At 23.3% G+C, this 20,613-nt stretch overlaps 1 protein-coding gene across 9 annotated transcripts in view; it reads left to right on the forward strand.

Annotated features, from left to right (window-relative positions):
* Positions 1–20,613, forward strand: part of LOC107067099 (uncharacterized) — a 162,646-nt gene that overhangs the window by 31,283 nt on the left and 110,750 nt on the right. The gene's annotated exons all lie outside the window — the stretch shown is intronic.

Here is a 20,613-nt window from a genome sequence, read left to right on the forward strand (position 1 = left end):
TGTTTTTCTACATCGAACGGTTCGTCACTTGGCAGCTGTCTTTTGAGTGTACGACTCTAAGTTAAGAACATCCGCCTCGTTAAATTATTTAAAGGGAGGAGGGAGGGAGGGAGGGAGGGGGTTGAAAAGTCGTTTGAAAAGTCCTTTTTACCCGACACCGATACAATCATATGGATAAATTATCTTGCAGGTGCAACTAAACTAACTATTTGTATTGTATTGTGTCATTCTAAGAAAGAAAACACCTATCGTCAATTATTATTATTATTATTATTATTATTATTGTTATTATTATTATTATTATTATTTTGTTGGTTATAATAGAACGATTAAGATGACGAGAGCAACGGAATGTAAATTGCCATGGTGGTTGTAAAATTGCATCGATGGTCTGACTCAAACATATCATTCTAAGTTTGATGTATTATACGTCTTGATAAGTGTGCATGATTGCAATCATAATATCGATAATAACAGTTTCTAAATTGATGGCAATGTTGCAATAGTTATCACTTATTTTATTGTTCTTTTTCATTTGTTTATCTTTTGAAAAATTGAACAATAATTTTATGATTTTTGGGATCATTTAAAAAGGACAGATATACAAATAGTAATTAATAATTAATCATTAAATATCATTATACCATAAAATAGAAAAAAAAAGACAAGTAATAATATATCTAAAGAAATTCCATCATATAAATGAATTCAATTTCTAATTGTATCTTATTAATAGAAAATAAAATATATCGGTCTAGTAAAAAGTCATCTACAATTCATGACCTTCGATATAGCAAAGAGGAGGTGGAGGAGGAGGAGGAGGAGGAGGAGGAAAGAGGTCATCATTTCTTGTTAACTAAACGTTGAATAGTTGAATGTCTGAGTAGTTATATTGAAATTGAATTTAATTGAATTCGAAATAACCATAACTACATATAGTTTTCCTTTGGTCAGCGTCAAGTTAATAAATAAAAATAAATATCTTCAGTTAAATAAATAAAGAAATATCGTGAAAAGTATGAAATTCCAATTAACGAGTGATAAAGAAAAAGAAAAAGAAAAAGAAAAAAAAACGAAAAGAAAATAAGACAAAATTGAAAAGATAAAAAAAAAGACAAAGTTTAAACAGAAAGAAACAAGAAATTGAACAGTAAAAAAAAGAAACCGAGCAAAATTGTTTAAATTAAATTGTTCGAATGAATAAACAAATACTTTTTTTTTTTTTTCCTAAGAACAAAATTAAAAAAAATTAAAGTAAAAAAAAAGATTCTACCATGTTTTGTTCTTTCTCTCTTCATTTCATGGTTTTAAGATTTCTAATGAAAATAAGAATGAGAGATGGGATAGGGAAAAGAAAGATGCTTTCGAAGAAAACCTAAGTAGTGAAGGGGGAGATGGGGGAGAGGTTGAGGGAGGGGGGGATTATGGGGGGGGGGAGTTGAGGGGGGAGGTGGGGGAGGTGGTGGAATCACCGAGAAAGTCTTTTATAGGATGACGTTTCAAATGGTATATAACATATATAGAGAGTTTAAATGGAACTCGTGAAAATAATGTTATACGTTTAAAGCTTGCTACTACTATGACTTTTTTTTTTTTTTTTATTAACGTTCGTTAAAATGCATGAGTGAGTAAGAAATAATATATATATATATATATATATAATGGATATAGAAAGAGAGATAGATAAATAGAAAGAGAGAAAAGTAGATTATACGAAGTTAGAGAATTAGATTGGCAAAATGTCTACGAACTAACCGAGCTTATCTATAATGATTATGCTAATTTAAATAGCTGTTTCCTTATCGACTTCTTCCCCTCCCCCTCCCCCTCGCCCTTACCCCTCCCTCGCCTCCTTTACTCCTCTAGGCCCGGACTTGTTACCTTGGTTACGAGTTTTAATACGTACAATGTTCTAAAAACAGAGAAAAACACACATTTATGTGATTTACTTATAAGTGTAGATATCGTTTTTTTTTTTTTTTCACTTGGTTATTTAATGTGTGAGAATTATTTTTTTTTATTTTTAATTAAATAGATTGATATATATATTTGATTTATATAAATCTATTTAATTATAATAAGATAAACGTTTGAAAAAATGGTAAATAATTAATAAGATGAAGATAGCATGAATTGATATATAATAGACAATATAATATATAATATAATGTATAATAATAATAATAAAATTAATATAAATAATTATTAATTATATATTAAATTATATATTATATAATTTAATATATAATTAATAATAAATTGTATAATATAATATGTAATATATATAATAATATATAATTATATTATAATTAAAATATAAAATAAAAAATAATATATACATTAATAATAAATATATATATATATATATATATATATATATATATATATATATATATATATATATATATATTAAAATACTATAATTTATAATTGTAATTTGTAAAAAAAAAAAAAATATCTTCGATAGAAATACACAAGTTTTAGATCGTATCACCTATATATATATATATAAATGTGCTACCAACTAAAATATATCAAAATGTATTATACAAATATAATTATAAATATATAAGATATAGATATACTTATTTAATAATAATCTTGATAAATAAAAACTGTGATCAGGTATAGTGTTAATTACTAAATACCGGATGGGTGTCGATATTCACACGTCACTCTCTGACGAATCGAGGTGAGCTACCTTTGTTCTTTCTCACCGGTGTGTTCAGGTTGAAGTTTCACACGAAGAAGAAGAAGAAGAAGAAGAAGAAGAAAAAGAAGAAGAAGAAGAAGAAGAAGAAGCTTGGTGCTCGGCAAGGTGCACCGACCTATTGCAGCCGTTCTCTTCGATGGCAACACGTTGCGTACCGAATGACTCATCCAACTACTCTTCTCTTAAATCTTTTTCTTCTTTTTCTTCCTCTTCTTCTTCTTCATCTTCTTCTTCTTCTTTCATCTTCTTCTATGTTGCATTCTCTTCCCACCTCGAATCTTTTACTACGTGAATATATATCGATTTTCCAATCAGTTATCAAATTTCCTTTGAGAGTCAAGATCGATAGAAGAACCTAGTGTTATTCTTCATTATAGGATTATATACACATATACAGAGATACACACACATACACATACATTATGGTACTATAAATAATTCCTTACTTAGGACAATCTTCCTGGTTGTTGTTGTAGTTAGGTTACAACGAGTCTACTAATCAGTGGTTCGTAGTATTCCATGTAATACAACAAACTTGTAATTTTATTGTTTTAGTATAAAACATGTTAGAATCGTGAGAGATACTTTAATAGTAGAAATTAGAAATTGTTCATTATTTGATTATAGAAAATGATGATGATGATTATTATTATTATTATTATTATTGTAATGTTTATCAAGTTTATTATATCACGTTATTAACAAATATTAATTTTTAATGAAAATTTCTAAACTATGTAATAACCGTACTTAAAAAAAAAAAAAATTATTCTCAACTTGTAAGGTCAGAAAAATAATGATTTATTTCTTGATACAGTAAGTATATTTATATATGCGTGTTTTTATTAAATAAAATTCTTTTATTAGATACTGTAATATTTTAATAAAAGTATTAAGTATTAAGTTCTGTAAAATAATTCTTTTATAAAGATGCTGTTTAATAGTTTGAATATAACTTTGTTCAAATTTTATATATATAAAATTATATTTGAATGATTATATTTTATTTTGACTGAATTTGAAATATTTTAATAATCATATAATATATAATTTATAATTATATAATTATAATTAAATATATCATAATTAAATACTGTATATATATATAAAATTATATTTTTATACATAAAAAAATTATATTTTATTTTCAAATCAAAACTTTTTGTCATTAATTAAAAATTTGATCGTTAAAAATTACACACATATATTTTATTTTTTTTTAAATAAATTCAATCAGATTAATTTGAAAGTATTTAAAATGAAAAAAAAAAAAGATCAAATTTGTTTGGTCTTCTATTTGAATATTCATGTGCGCGAGTGAGTAATAAATTCCCATAAAAGATAGTTGTCTCTTCATGGGTTATTGTTTATATTTTAACCCTGAGAAAGATTAACCGTTAATCGTTCGCATTTTATTACCACCCACACAAAAGACGAATGGTTTGGCGAACAGTTTAGCTAAGTTCGTCGATGTCTTACATACCAGGAAGACGAGTTCCTCGTAATCGACTAATTGCTACAGCGAACCAAGTCATTGCAATTTATGCGACTCTCTCTCTCTCTCTCTCTCTCTCTTTCTCTCTGTGTTTTCTCCCTATCCTTTTTTCTGTCTTGTTATTTCTCTTTTTTTTTTTTTTATTACCTTTGTATGTTTTCTTTAAGAATTATAGTAAGTACTACATACATACGTAAGTTACTTCCGTGTGATTTCTCTTTCTTTCTTTTTTTATAGTTCGTTTAAATCGTCACAAATTTATTTTACTAAATTATAATTGATATTTCAAATATTAAAATTAATTGGTTTCGTCAAATTTATTTATTTATTTTAAGAAATCAGAATTACAGGTATTAGGATTTTATAAATCATTTGTTGTTTTTATATTTGTTATGATTAAGATTTTTTTTTTGTTATAATAATGTATAGATACTACATAATAAAATATATATATATATTTATTTATTATTTATTGTATAATTATTTATTGCATTATATATATATATTTTATATTATATATATATTATATTATATTTATTTTATTATATTATTTTATTATTATTTATAAACATAAATATAATTTTATATATAGTATTTAACTTATAGTATTTAATTTTATAGTATTTAATTTTATAGTATTTAATTAAAATTAATTACAATTTATATATATACATTAATTTATATGATTTATATATTATTTTATTATATATATATTTAGTTATTTTTTATTTATATTAATTTCTATCAATATAGTATAAAGAGCATTGCACTCTAATACCATAAATAATTATATGTGTATATATATATATATATATATATATATATATATATATATTAAAGTATATATTAATTTAATTTATATATATTCTATATATTTATATATATTATATTGTAATAATTTGTAATTATTAAATATTAATTACAATAATATTATTATATATAATATAATCTATATATATATATATATAAAATTGCATTTTCCTTTACTCGTACGACAAAATGATGCAATTTTCTGCATATGCAATATGCAAAATGCAATTTTTCCAAATATAAATAAAATATCTCTGAGTATTTAGAAAAACTCTCTCTCTCTCTTTCTCTCTCTCTCTCTCTCTTCCCTTTTTTTTTATCATAAAAATATTTTTATTATTTTGCAAACACGTTTAACCAAGATTATATTATCACGGATGCATCCGTTACGCTGAATATATAACAACGCAACTCGCGTATAGTTTAATATGCATGCAAGGTTTAATTTACATTAGCCGGTTGCATTCGGTTTGCATTATGTGTGCAGCACGGAAGCTGTCTCTCGCTGTGAACTGAGAAAGGTGAACTGAGTGGTAAGGGAGGGTTGAGGGGTTACACGAAAGGTGAGATAGAGGAAGGGAGGAGGTGAGCTGCGGTGAGGGGGGTGGAAAGGAGGAGGGGTAAGGAAAAAGAGAGAGAGAGAGAAAGGAGTTATCTCGAGGCCAGGACATAAACCTCCTACCTGGAGGACGAGAGTTCTAATGAGCAAAGGTGAAATCAAACTTAAGTTATCTATTATATATACACACATACACATACATACATGCTAAGTATTATATTTGAACATTGAACAATTATACATAAATAATTTTCTTCTTCAATTCAATGAATTTAAAACGTAATGTTAATTTAATGATTTAATTGTGATTGACGTGTATACTCGTCGTATAAAAAAAGTTCTATCGACAAGATATTCTATAAAATAAAATAAATATTGTTTTTGTTTGATTGTTCTATAAAATAAATGTAATAAAAAATGTGTCAAAAATTTGAGATTAATTCGTGCGTCTTGGTATGCACCGTGCTGAAACAGTTTGACACCAGTTCGCATAATAATAATAATAATAATAATAATAATAATAATAATAATAATAATAATAATAATAATAATAATAATAATCGTTAAATTATTAACTTATAAACTAAAGAATTATAATTATATAATAATATATAATAAAATATTATTATTTTATTTATAAAATAAATATTATCTAAATTTTAATATTTATAATATTAAAATTATAATATTATATAAATTTTAATATTATATAAATTTTATATATATAATAAAAAAAAAAAAAAAAAAATTATAAACTAAAAGAAAACTTTGTCGTATTATAGTAATTTCATTGTAAATTATGTTTCGTAAAAAAAAAGACGTTCGCTAAAGAAAGTGGAACACGTTAAAAAGAGGAAAAGTAAAATAAGAGATTGGGTGTGCACTTAGGCGAACAGGGTCAAGGCTCGAAACATTAGACAGGAAAGTACTTTTGTCGTAAGAAAAAAAAAAGAGAAAGAGAGAGAGAGAGAAAATAATCAAAAAAATAAAATAAAAGGAAAAGTGGAAAAAAAGAAACAAAAATAAAAAAGAATGAGGGGGAGCAAAGAAAAAAAAAAAAAAAAAGGGAAAGTAAAAGAAGAAATAAAAAAGAATCTTTCTCCTTTCCTCCACTATTTTTTTTTTTATTATTTTTATTCTTCTTCTTTTTGTTTAGGTTTTTTCTTTTTTTTTTTTTGTTTGGTTTTTCTTTCAATCTCTCATTGGTTAAAATACTTGCGCTAATGAAGGCTTGCGCTCATTAAACGGCGTCACCGTACCATAATACGGTCTCCTGTGATCATCATCAACTCACATAAAATATATATATATATATATATATATATATATATATATATATATATATATGTATGTATATGAAGTTTTTTGCATCATGAAAGCTGCAAATCGTTGCAAGAACTCGATGATATAGAATATCGAAGAGATAAAGATAGAAGAGAGATAATTTTCAATAAATTATCAATGTATATATACTTAGACATTAGTAGTGAAACGTTTTAACTCATTTAACAGATTATACAGACGAGAGTAAGAGAATTTTCATTTTCTTCGTAGCTTATTTCGCACCAAGAGAGAGAGAAAAAGAGAGAGAGAGAGAGAGAGAGAGAGAGACACGTTTAGTTTTTCTTTATCGATCGTAAAATTAGATTCATCCCCTTTCACACTTTTTATTCATCTTCATACACTTTTACGAACACCTACTTCGATAAATTTCTACGAGTATCGTAAAAAAAAAAGAAATAAAAAATAACAAAATAAAAATAAGAAAGAACAAAATAATGTAATAAATAATAATAATATTTTTTTTTATTATAGATAGCTAGCATATAAAATATTTATATATATATATATATATATATATATATATATATATATATATATATATATTTTAATTGTATAATTATTAAATGTAATTAAAATTTATATTTATATAATTAAAGTTATATAAAAAATTAAAATATATGTAAAATATATATATATGTATATTTATAATATAATATTAAGTGTAATATTTTTTATTATATTTAATTGTAATATAAAATACAAGCAAAGTTGTACACCTACTTAATTTAATATAATTATATTTATATTTTATTTTATTTTTTATTTATTATATTTATTTAATTTAAATTCTTTAAATTAATATATAATTACAAAATTAAAAAAATAATATATATATATATATATATATATATATATATATATATATATGTATGTATGTATATTGAAAATAAATAAAATAAATGATAATCGTTAGAATGTAATCGGTTGAGGAGGATGTTACCTTCCCTTCGGTTAAGGTAAAGCTCATTAAAAAGGTTCGTTAAAATTTTGTTATCGATTAATCGCACTTATTAGCTTGGTGCACACATTCCCCTCGTTGTAAAGTTATCAGCCATCTCGATTCCAACCGATCCGGAATGACGGTAGCACTGTGGTTAGTATGTAGTAACGTACTATGCATTATACTACCGGTAATACGCAAGGCTATTATATACGCCTTTTCTCTCTCTCTCTCTCTCTCTCTCTCTCTCTTTCTCATGCAAATATACAAAATTCCACCTGGAGCAAATAGCGGCTGATCGATCGCCAAGATATCGATTTGTGTCTTGGTAGTATAAATTAACCTGGCTCACGGCTAATTTCGAATTACTCTTCACGAAGTAACCTTATTCCATGACTATCTCTGATATTTACGTTTAAAACATTTCCATACCTTTCACGATATCTCTCCGAAGTATTTTTTTTTACTTTTTATTTCTTTGAATACATGGCTAACATCTTAGGTGCGATCTAAATATATTATATGTATATATATATATATATATATGTCTGTGTTTGCAAATGATTATGGTTTATCCAATAAGATCGGATATTAAATTACATTTGAGATTCGTATCAATTTCTTTTTTTTCTTTATACATATATATATATATTTTTTTTTTATTATCATCATTAAACTTAATATAATTTCTGTGATAAAGTGTAGATGTAGCAAGAAATTATTTATGGTGTTAGAGTGCAATGCTTTTTATACTATATTTATAGAAATTAATATAAATAAATAACTATATATATATATATATATATATATAGTTATTTATACTATATTTATACTTATATAGTTATTATAACTATATATATATATATAATAATATTATAATTTAATATTTAATTATTATAAATTATTTTAATATAATATATATAATATAATATAATATAATATATATATTATAAATATATTACAATATAATATACTATAATAATATTTAATATAATATATTATATATATTAATATATATCTATAATATATTAATTAAATATATAATATATATATAAATTAAATATAATAGAATACATAATATAAAAATTAAATATATATAATATATAATTATATAATATATGTTAACTACATACATAATATATAAATTAAATATAATATATATATATATATATATTGCATGAAAGAAATAATAATTATTTCCAAATGTTTGACAATACCAAAAGATAAACCTTTAAAGTGGGTCGTGAACAGCAGGGGATGTCATGAGACACCATACAGCACCCTAGGGTGCCCCACGAGGTTCCCAACCTCGAAAGTACATGTACACCTTCCTTTTGATATCGTCTTAAGGTATCAAAGTTCGTTTAGACCGTGTGTTAAACACGATAAGAATCTTCGAACCCGTTGGATTCTTCCTAATCGCTAAATACTATCGGTCAAACCCAATGTCACGACAATACACAACCTTTAAGAATAATGATTGGTAAAACTTTATTTTCTTCTTTTTAATTTGGATATCGAAAAACGAATTACCGTTCCTAAAAATTTTTTTTTTTTTTTTTTAAACAACAGCGAGATATTCGTACGTTTTTCTTATCTATTTACACGTGTCCTATATATTCTTATCTATGCATATATGTTAAGTACTCTAATCTTGGTAGATTAATTAGATAACACGTAGGAACTTGGATGTTCAACCATTTTTTAACTTTTTTTTTTTTTAAATAAATAATTTACCGTTATTCAAACATATTATTAATAATTGTTATCTATTAACACATTCGTGGCTGGCATAGTTTTTTTTTTTTTTTTTTGTAATACTAAGTATCGACAAAAATAATGAATCATTTAAATATTCTATTGAAACAATTAAATCTAAATTTAATATATAAAATTTATATTTATATATTTATATAAAATATTTATATAAATATTTAAATATTAAATATTATGTATTAAAATTAGTATTATATATTATAAATTAATATTGTATAATATAAAATTAAATATTATATATTTAAATAATAAAATATAATAATTTAAAAAAATATAATTACTTAAATATTATATTGAAATAATTAAACCTAAATTTAATATATAAAATTTATATTTACATATTTATCTAAATATTTAAATATTAAATATTATATATTATAAATTAATATTGTATAATATAAAATTAAATATTATATATTTAAATAATAAAATATAATAATTTAATAAAATATAATTACTTAAATATTATATTGAAATAATTAAATCTAAATTTAATATATAAAATTTATATTTATATATTTATATTAATATTTAAATAATAAAATATAATAATATAATATAAAATAATAATATAATAAAATATAATTATTTAAATATTATAAAAATGTATTTATATTAAACTTTTAAAATATAAATGTAAATGTAAATGTAAATGTAAAGTTAAAAATTCAATATTATATATTTAAATAATAATAAAATATTATTCGATATAATATTTCGTAGCTGTAATTAATTATTTGTACATTATTCACTTAAATTAAAATAAGAAATGAAATTTGTTAATAATAAATTTTATATAATTCTTCTATAAATTGTTAAATTACCCAAGAATTGTCGTAATCAATTGAAATTGTTTTATCCATTGTAATGTTAAATGAAATTAAATTGAAAAATTAATGTCGTAGGATTAAAATTGTTTGATAATCGTTAAATGACTAAACTACGGGTAATTAAAGTAAACGCGATTTTTCAAATAATTCGTTCTCTCTCTTTTTCTTTCTTAAGAAACATTGTTAAGTTTTTTTATTTCTTGGAAACAATCCTGAGAAAAAGGCCTAACTAATAGAAAAAAAAAAAATAAAATAAAAATAAAGAGAAAAAAAAGAAAATTCGTTTGCGGTGATTCGAATTACCCGAGCGAGCGCAGCACCAATAAAAACTTTGCCAAGTTGCAGGAAACCAAACCGATTTAATTTCAGTTAAAAGCGCCTTTTTGGTGACTGAAACGATTGCCAAATACTCTTAACGTATAATACGTTTGATTTCCTAAAACGAAATTCTTGTGGAAAATGTTTGAAGTACTTTTGTACGACTTCCAACATTCCACGGTAAAATATTCAATCAAATTCATTGCAAGTAATAAACCAAACCTCTATTTCGTGCTTCGTCGAATAAACCATTTACAATATTATTAATATTATTATTGTTATTATATATTAATAAATATATATTAATATATATGTAATATATAAATTATTAACACATTCATGACCGGTGACGTGAATTCACGTCTTTTCAAGTTCTATTCCTGGTTGTCGCTGACGTAATTCAAGTCATTTAAAATTTGAAAAATTTATTACAAATAAATTTTTATATATATTCTAATTATATAAATTAATTTAATATTTGTATTATATTATTATATTTATATTTATATTATAATTATAAAGAAATTAACAATTATATATATATATATATATATATATATATAATAAAAATTTAAATATAGTTATTCTAATATTATATTTAAATAATTATATTTTACTATATTATTATATTTTATTATTTTAATTTATATTTAAAGAATTATATACTATATAATAAATATATATTTATTTAATAATTATTATAATTAAAATATAATAATAAATTTATATTTAAATAATTTATTTCAATAATATATAATAAAATATAATTACTTAAATATTATATTGCAATAACTAAATATAAAATTTATGTATAAATATAATTTTTAATATAATAAAATAGTAATATATAATAATTATAATAATAGTAACATAATAATTAAGTATTAAATATATATATATATATATATATATATATATATATATATATATATATATATATATCTTTTTTAAAATAATTTAACTAAAGATTGTAGTTTATATAATTAAAATAAAAATAAAGAACCTTAGGTAAAGCAAATCGATCCGTACACCCTTATAATCCTAAGAACCTAAGAACGGGTATGCCCATCTATCTATTCTCGGTTACGTAAACGAGCGTGCACTGGAAAAAAGGAAATTAATTGATTTTCGCTCCATTAACGCGAGTTATCGTTTATCGATTAATCGAACTTAACTACGACGACGAGGACAACGAGGATGACGATGAAGAAACGAGTAAGCAACTGACTTAATCACTTTTATAATTATAAACTACTGATATATATATATATATATATATATATATATATATTTATTAATATTTCTATATAATAATTTGATAATAATTAAATACCAGAAAAGACAAAAGGATACGAGTAATATATTAACAAAAAATTAAAAAATTTCCAAACAATATTATAATATATTTGCTAAAAAAAAAATATTGGAATTTAAAAAAAGAAAGTAATCAGACTTCCTGCAATTCATTCAAATACTTTCTTGTACAATTTGTATTAAAAAAAAAAAAAAAGAAAACCCCAATTAATGATTTTTAACGATCAATGATCTACCTTACATCTTGTACCTTTACTTTGATCTTTTCAAAAATCTTCTCTCTTTCTCAAAGAAGAAGAAAGAGAAAGAGAAGAAGAAGAAGAAGAAGAAGAAGAAGATACGAGGATTGCAGGAAATCGGTAGTAAATTAACGGAAGACATTAAACTTGAACAAAGTGTGGATACTGTGTTTTACGTGTACCAAGTTATTCCTGTGTTCACCATTTCGAAAAGCGAAAACCTCTTCTCTCTCTCCTCTCTCTCTCTCTCTCTCTCTTTACTCTGTGTCCCTTTTCTTCTTTTTTTTTTCTCCCTTTTTTTTAAAACGTTGTGTGTCGTCGTGGGTTCTCCGGATGTTACCAACGATCGTAAGAGAGGAGAACGTACGAATAAATTATATTTTACGATTCGTGCTACGATCATAAATCAAACGAGCATCTCTTATAAATTCTCTTGCGTCCCTTTTGCTGGACATCGGTCCTACCTTTACCCTCCACCCCCTCCCTCCCAACCTCCCCCCTCACCAACCCCTCCTCTTCTTCTCATCCATTCCCACAGATTTTTTCTTTTCTTTTTTCCTACTGCTGCTCCTGCTGCTCCTGCTGTTGGGACGTAGTCCGTAAATATAGAAATTTCGGGTCTATGTAAAAAAAAAAAAAAATAATACCGATAGGTTACATTCGGAATAAGAAAAATAAAATGAAAAAGAGAGAGTGTGTTATACTGTTAGTTGACAGCACAGATCATGTTCAGGATTCGTTAAGGTAAGCATATCAATCCCTATTTCACTTAGTTGATGGAATATGAGCTATCATATTTTCTCGAGTAACGAAATAAAATGATGAATAAAAAATAAAGCGTGCAAGAAACTGAGTCAAGTAAAAAAAAAAAGAAAAAAAATTAAATAAGATTCATATAACAACAATAACAACGACAATAACAATAATAACAAGTACAGTAGAGTACAGGACGAAGAATCGTTGAACGGTACGCGATAATCTCGAATGATCATCTAGCGGTAGCCGGTCGAGCAAGAATCGATAAGAGAAAAGGACACCACCAACCAAGAATATATATATATATGTATATATGTATTTACAGAAGTATATATATAAGTATGTACTTAGTTCTGAAACAAGAAAACGAGGATCCAGAACACAGATTCGAGAGCTCGTTTACACGAACATAAAAGCGGGGAAGAACCCACTACCACCACTACCACCATTACCATCACCACTTTACTCGTAATTCTTTCATTTTAATCGTCCATGTTTTCGCGACACTTGAAATGCCATCATTTCATTTTAAGATTTAAGAAAAGATCAAATTTTATTCTACAACATTAATTTAGGTTTGATTTTATTTAACCAGTTAACTCTGTGTGATGACAAACCCTCGTTTGAGAGAGTGTCGTTTGAGAGCCATGACGAGTATACACGTTGCCAATCATAGAATAAGTTGTGAGCTGGGATGATATTAAATCAAAAAGATGGGTTTTATTTTTTCAAAAGATTGATTATTTTATTACTAATATTTACTTATTTGGTTAACACTAGAAATACCAACAGTTGAGACTGTGAGTAGCTGTTTCTACTAAAACCAGTTAAAATGATTGGTCTGTAGAAAAGACGTAGAAGTAGAATATTTTTATATTTATTGACTTATTATTATTTTACTAAAGTAAATCTATGTTCTGAGATCTTAATAATTATATAATAACAAGTATAATAATAAGTTACAATATAATATACAATAATTATAATATATATATATATAAGTACTATTATATTATATTGTAATATAATAATTACAATATGAAATATTAATTATTAAATATTAATTATAATTACAATATTAAGTATATTATATTGTAATATAATTACAATATTAATAAGTACAATAATGAATAATATTTGTTAACAAAATCATGTAACATGAAGTAAGAATCTTAAAATAAAGTTATCAAACCATACAAAATGACTGATGTGGTAGTTCTAGTGTTAAACTAAAAATGCAATAAAAATTCCATAAATTTATATAATTGTATATCTATATTTATCACGATAGAAATTTCTACCTGTCTGAATGGGGAAAGAGGAATAGGGAAAGCAAAGGTGAAGAAAGGATAGACAGGTATTTTCTTAAAGAGGGGAAGAAGAAAATAAAAAAGAAAGACTTTTATAATTCTTGGATGGATAAAAAGGGAGATAGGAATCAAAAAAAAAAAAAGAAAAAATAAAGAAAGGGCGTTTTAGAGTGATTGATAGAAAGAGACAGAGAATAGAAAAGGTAGTAGAGACAAAAATATGCATAGATATAGAAATGTGGATTAAAAAAAATGTAGAGATATATTATAGTAATTGTAATGTTGTTGACAATAATTAGAAAAATTCAAATCTAAAAAATATCAAAAATGACTGAGAGAAAGTGAGAAAACGAAGAAATAGACAATAATTAGAAAAATACAAATATAATAAATAAATTACAATAATGAAAGAAATAAATTAAAAAAACAAATAAGAAAAAATAGGAAAGTAAATCACAAAATAAAAATACAAATAATAATAAAAAAAAAAACAAATTTCAATGCAAGAAATAAACTAAAAGAGAAATAGTAAAAATAGGAAAGTAAATCACGAAATAAAAAATACAAATGAAAAAACAAATTGAAATAAAAGAAATAAATTAACAAACAAATAAGAAAAAATAAGACAGTAAAAAAACCAAAAAATAAAATAACAAATTATAATAAAAGAAATAAATTAAAAAACAAATAAGAAAAAATAGGAAAGTAAATTACAAAATAAAAATACAAATAAAAACAACAAATTACAATAAAAGAAATAGAGAAAATAGGGAAACAAACAGAAGAAGAAGAAGAAAAAGAAAAAAATAGAAAATTAAAAATACAAATAGAAACAAAATAAAAAACGAAGAAAAATAAATAGATAAAGATAATAGAAAATAAGATAAAATTCTGTCTATCAAGTATAGTGGATCTTAGGTCAAGTTATGTTGATGAGAGAAACGAGAGATCGAAATCCCATGGAATAGAGAGATCGATGTTTCATCTTTTTTCTTCTTCTTCTTCTTCTTCACCTTCTTCTTCTTCTTCTTCTTCTTCTTCTTAGTGAGATGAAATCTGAAATGATTTCCAAGCTCCGGTTTCATCGTCCTTTTTGTAAAGGGATACCTCTCTTCTCTCGCGTTAATAACGCCATAGCGACTGGCCTATCGGATTTCAGATGTCGTCAGCCTCTCTCTCTCTCTCTCTCTTTCTCTCTCTCTCTTTCTCTCTCACTTTTTCTATCCTCTCCTCTCACCTTCCTCCCCTGTTTTCTTCTTTCTTTACCTATCTTGGAATCTCTTCTCTTGAAAAGATACGACTCTTAAGCTTTTTAGTTTCATCTTTTCGTTTCATCGAGTAAATACGAGTTAAATCGAATTAAAGGAAGAAAGTTATACCACCATGATGTACCGTTGATCCGACTTATGGGGGTGTGACTCATGTCATATTTTCAACAAAAGTTTTCTTCACTCGAAAATCGAATTATTTTTTTTTTTTTTTTTTTTTTTTTTTTTTTTTTGATAGAGAATGATCTATGGATAGATCGAATTCCATGATGACAAATATTTAGTCGATGTTCTCGTGAAAAACTATTTATAATAATAATATTATTATTAGATTTGTTGAATGATTTTTGGAATTGGGAAAATACAGGTTAATGATTTTTAATTAAGTTTAATATCATGTGTAATAATGTATTCTATCTTTTTGTATTCTTTTTATTTTTTTGGAAGGTTTTTTTTTATAATTGGATTCATTTACTGCTGTGCATTTGTAGGAGAGTACTATAGTAATTTTTTTTTTTTATAGAATACTATATATATATACTTAATATATAAAATTAAAATAATGTATAGAAATATATAAAATAAAATATATAAAAAATTGAAATAAACTATATATAAATATATAAAATAAAATGTATATAAATATATAAAATAAAATATATATAAAATAAATATAACCCAGATAATAAAAATTATTTTTATATATATATATATATATAATTTTATGTTTGAAAAAAATGGTATTACTAAGATAATTATTTAAATATTTAATTAATAAATTATGGTATAGTAATTTAAAAAAAAATTGGTAATAGTAAGTTATAATAATTTTAATTAATTATTATTATAAATTACATTAAATATATATAATATTTTATTTATATATAAATTTTATTTTATTTTATTATTATATATATATATAATTACAGTATAACATATAAAATTAAAGTATATATATTTTATATATAAAATAACATACACACACAATATATATATATATATATACATATACATATGTCTGATAATTATGCTCTTTTACATACTGGATCATTAATCATAAAAATTTCTAGTCAAGTTTTTTCACACATTCCAATGATATTAAACTACAAAACGAAAATAGATGTTAAAGATGACGAATGAAAATCAAGTTAAGGTATATATGTATATATAGGTATACTTATATATACCTTCGTCATGGTAGGGCAAAGAAAGAAAGAAAGAAAGAAAGAAAGAAAGAAAGATAGGTCGAAGGACTAACCGTTTTCTCGTCCTTTTATATTATATATCGTACCGACCAGACGGCCATGAGTTGAACCGCAAGAGGAACACCACCCCCTTTTCCCCTTCGTACGCATATTATTTCTACCAACGAAGCGAGATACTAACCCAAGTCAACTAACATAAAACCGATTCGTGAGACACGCGAGGACACGAAGTTCAAGAACGATTTTCCAGGGTCGTTGATCGGTACCAACATTTACATTCTTTATTTTACATATTTGCATATAATATATATATATGTATATATACAGTACAGATTTTTTAATTAATATCAAATAATTATAATATATTATTGAAATGTGTGTGTTATTAATTATTTAGAATTATTATTAATATATGTACAATATGATTTTTCATTATTTTATTTTTATTTCTATTTAGCATTTATTCAATTTTGAAAAATTATATTTGAAACAAATGGTATTAATAAGATAATTATTTAAATATTTTATTAATAAATTTTGGTATTGTAAATTAAAATAAAAAATTGGTAATAGTAAGGGTATAATAATTTTAATTAATTAATTATGAAATTAAAAAAATTGGTAAGAGTAGATTATAATAATTTAAATTAATTAATGACAAAATTAGAAAAAAAATTATTAATATTAAATTATAATAATTTGAATTAATTAATTACAAAATTTAAAAAAATTGGTAATAGTAAATTATAATAATTTTAATTAAATAATTACAAAATTAAAAAAAAACAATATTAATAATAGTACATTATAATATTATTTTCTTTAATTATTATTTAAAATTAAAATGTATTTTTTCTCAGTATAACTAATCTTCAATAAAAAATATAATTCTTAAACCTTTTTTTTTTTACAATACTATTATTACTATACGCATAATCACAAACTTACAATATAATACATTTATAAACTTAATCATTCAAGTAATAAAAATTATCTCGTTTCAATTTATATTCACGTGAATTTATTTTTATACTTGCAATAAAAGAATCAAACTGTTATAATAAATTCAAATATAAATCTATCAAACTTTGTGAGACTAAATCCGATAGTTTATGTGAATGATAAATCTTCAATAAAAATTATATATATAATATTGAACACAATTGAACGTATATAATAGTAATTAAACAAATTTTTCATCGACTAAATCTGTATAATATAATATCGTGACGTTTTAAGCCTTGACAAGAAAAAAAAATAAAATAAAATAAAAATATTATAAAAAAGAAATCTCATAGGTTAGCACGCGATCCATCTCTCACGCTATCATTCTTCACGTACCAATCGAGACATTGAGTTAATCCATAAATAGAAAGGAGACTATCTTAAACAACCCTTATAGTAATAACATGAAAAATAAAAGGATAAACATCGAATTAATATCAACTGTAAAAATGAATATCGTGAGAGAAGATAATGAATGAATTTCAAGGCGGCCCTCGACTTTCGCGATTTATACTTTCGCATATTTTTCAAACACAGTTTTTAGTGCATATTTTTTTTTATATTCTACTACTTTTGAACATTCAACATTCGTACACAGTTTCAGGAATCAATTATGTGCGAAAGTCGAAAGGGATACTGTATAACAATAGGAAAAATGATAATTGAAATTATAATAGTAATTTATATAGTATAAGATAAAAATAGTCAATTTGATTTATCCAGGGGGTTGTTTCTTAGTAGTAATCGATAATAAAATTATATTAAATATATTTATTACTAATTAGATACTTAACTGAACAATAAGTTACTTATAATGTATATATATATATACGTTATAAGTATAGTTTAATAGTTTGTATATTATATATTATATTTATATGTTATAGTTTATATATTATATATACATTATAAGTTTATATATATATAATTGTAAATATATAGTAAAATATAAATAAAATATATATAATAGTAAATATATAGTAAAATATAAATAAAATATATATAATAGTAAATATAGTAAAATATAAATAAAATATATATATAATAGTAAATATAGTAAAATATAAATAAAATATATATAATAGTAAAAATATAGTAAAATATAAATAAAATATATATAATAGTAAAAATATAGTAAAATATAAATAAAATATATATAATAGTAAAAATATAGTAAAATATAAATAAAATATATATAATAGTAAAAATATAGTAAAATATAAATAAAATATATATAATAGTAAAAATATAGTAAAATATAAATAAAATATATATAATAGTAAAAATATAGTAAAATATAAATAAAATATATATAATAGTAAAAATATAGTAAAATATAAATAAAATATATATAATAGTAAAAATATAGTAAAATATAAATAAAACATATGTAATAGTAAATATAGTAAAATATAAATAAAATATAAATATATATAAAATTTGTAGCATTTGGAAATTCTCGAATACAAATATAACAATAAAAGAAAATGAAATGATAATTAAAATTATAAAACAAATTAATCTAGTATAAGATAAAAATAGTAAATATGATTTATCCTGGGCGTTGTTCCTTAGTAGTAGTCGTAAGTTATCTCTCTCATGGTGGAACACATTTAGAAGTAAGTTTTTCCATTCCTATCTTGAATGAGCCATTAGCGATGCTCGCTTGGCACGTGCGTTCTCTTCACAGACAGTGTGACGCTCCTTGTCCTCTCTCTCTCTCTCTCTCTCTCTCTTACTCTCTCACTCTCTCACACACATTCTCTCTCTCTCTCTCTCTCTTCTTTTACTCTTTCATTCGTTTCTTTCTTTTTGCCTTACCGCATTATCCGAAAATAACTCTTCAGTATTATGCGGAACGTGGAGTCTCGAAAGGAGAAAGAGAGAAAGATGGCAGGTGCAGCAACGCAGCATCCCGGGTCCATTCCACCACGTACATTCTTATGTATACTTATATACACGCATGTATGAACTCATGCTATATATATATATATATATATATATATATATATATATATATATATAAATGCATGTGCATACACTCACGTACATACAAAGATGTATATAGAGATACATGTGCATGCATGGTGGTGGTGGTGGTGGTGGTATTTGGTTGTTGGTCGCGGGATCGAAAGGAAAATTCGCGGAAGACACTCTCGTTGCAAAACCCCGTCTACCCCGTAACCACCCGTTCAACCCACTTAGCGCCAATTAAATTTATCCTTCGTTATATGTGTTTTCCGTTTGAAATTACACTTCTCTAATCATTTTGATTTCTTTTCTTTTTTTTTTTTTCTTTAAGAAGAACTCTTCTATATAATCCTACGTGATTCATACCTCCCCCCCCCCTTTGAAAGGGTTTTATTAGAAATATATATTTTTAACTAATGAAATGAAGAATAGAATAAAATAAAATTAATTATGACCAATCAATTTTTTTTATATTGTAACATTAACAATTAAAAAATTACTTGAGTATATTTAGTTTTAATTAAATTTGTTTTATTGTTTAATAATTTAATTTAATTCAATTACATCAAATTTAATTGTAAGATTCACAATTAAATAATATATAAAATAATATATATTTTTTTTTTTAAATAAAGACAATTAGTTGAGTATATATTTAGTTTTAATTGAATTTAATTATTTTTTTAAAATAAATTTAATTAATATTTTTTCATAATAAAATTTAATTTAATTTTATTAATTAAAAAAAAGAATATATATA

Source organism: Polistes dominula, unplaced genomic scaffold, assembly GCF_049000335.1.
Source record: "Polistes dominula isolate Pdom_NZ unplaced genomic scaffold, Pdom_raw_medaka contig_79, whole genome shotgun sequence".
Classification (NCBI taxonomy): Eukaryota; Metazoa; Arthropoda; class Insecta; order Hymenoptera; family Vespidae; genus Polistes; species Polistes dominula.